Source organism: Sorex fumeus, unplaced genomic scaffold, assembly GCF_029834395.1.
Source record: "Sorex fumeus unplaced genomic scaffold, SorFum_2.1 ptg000030l, whole genome shotgun sequence".
In the NCBI taxonomy this organism is placed as follows: Eukaryota; Metazoa; Chordata; class Mammalia; order Eulipotyphla; family Soricidae; genus Sorex; species Sorex fumeus.
The window spans coordinates 23,706,245-23,707,837 of NW_026606087.1; the positions used below are offsets into that span (position 1 = coordinate 23,706,245).

The 1,593-nt window shown below is 36.5% G+C and overlaps 1 non-coding gene across 1 annotated transcript; it reads right to left on the minus strand.

The window, feature by feature from the left end:
- Positions 1-1,264: 1,264 nt before the first annotated feature.
- On the minus strand, positions 1,265-1,368 carry LOC130025617 (U6 spliceosomal RNA). Its single transcript, XR_008792751.1, has one exon. It is a non-coding gene; the product is annotated as a U6 spliceosomal RNA (small nuclear RNA).
- Between the last annotated feature and the right edge of the window lie 225 nt (positions 1,369-1,593).

A 1,593-nucleotide genomic window follows, 5' to 3' on the forward strand; every position in this document is an offset into this window, starting at 1 on the left:
TGAACCAGGATACTCTGGTTTAGTACCCGGAAACTCTGGGTTAGTCCTAGGACTGACTTTCATTTCCTGCAAAGAGCAATTCCTTGCTTCTTCTTAAGTCCGAGGCTCCCGGAGAAATTGGGTGACAGGAATCAACTCCCCTACTGAGAAGACCAAGTGGACGTCACGTGTGGCTTGAGACCCACATTGTTGGGCTGGTAGGATGCAAGATTCATGCCATGCAGGGGCTCATTACAGACTTCATTAGTCCTTTCCAGCCAGTACTAGGGTGGCATAGGTGGATTGGAAGAAAATTAAGGTCCCTTTCCTCATTGTCTCATGTAAGCCACCCGTGGGGGTCCACCAACTTTAAGACAAGAATTTGATATGTACAGAAGCTGCAGAGATAGTACAGCTGGTAGAGCACTTGCTTTGCATGCTGCTGATCTGTCATCCCAGAAGGTTCCCCTCGTACTGCCAGAAGTAATTCTGTACAGAGCCAGGAGTAACCCCTGAGTATTGGTCGGTGCAACAACCCCAGATTAAATCAAATTAAAAATAAAAATGTAACAAGTTCATGTTAGCATTTGAAAAAATGGCACAATTTCCTTGAAATTTAGGTTATTATGGAAGCATGTCATTTCACTGATTTTTTTCACGGGTTTATGTGCATAAAACAAAATCTTAGTTAATAAATAGTGTACACTAATAGTGATGTACACTATTTATTAACTATCTAAGAAAAGTTAATGGATATTTCTTGTTTGGAGTTGGAGTGGAGTTGACAATAGATATAACTTAAAAAATTGAACATTTTTCTTACACAAATAATCTCTTCACCTTCTGATTAGGTTTGCTAGGACATTAGTCAAGGTATCCTTACTTCTACAAAGAGTAATGGATAAAATGATAAAATCATGACCATAAGTAATCTATCTAGATATTTTGAATCAAGTCTAGGTGATTGCTTTCAAGCCAAGCATCCTACCCATGGTATTATCACTCAGGCCTAAGTAGGGTTTTGAATCTTAAGCACATTGACAAAGTGATAGAGAAAGTGTTCAAATTATATTTTCTGTTTTATTTTTAATTCATTGCTTTTGGTTATATATAATTGTCATATAATACATTTCAAGTATGCAAGGTTCTGATTTGATACATTTATATGTTATAGTGTGGCTATTACTGTAGTGTTAGCTAAAATCTTGATTATGTGACATAATTACTATGAGTGTGGTAAAAACATTTATGATCTAATCAGGAAAACTTTGAAATACATATTTTAGAAAATATGGAATACCTCTCAAATTTGGGATAATTCTCACACACAGGTTACACTGATCTTTTCTGTTTTGTTCCAATTTTACCACATGTGTGGATGAAGTAAACAGTTGAGAAGATCTATCATGGGGCATCGCATCTCAGTAAGTAGTCAAGTGTTCTGTTCCTTAAAACCTACCACATTATTCTGGTCTCTCTTTCAATGCTATAACTCCCCCAATAACTGCCCAGTGAACTTTAATTTTCTAATTCTAACAAGATGGAGAATTAGGTTTCATTCATCCATCAACTCTGACTGAAACAATAAGTTTATGCTGCAGGGAATATATATGC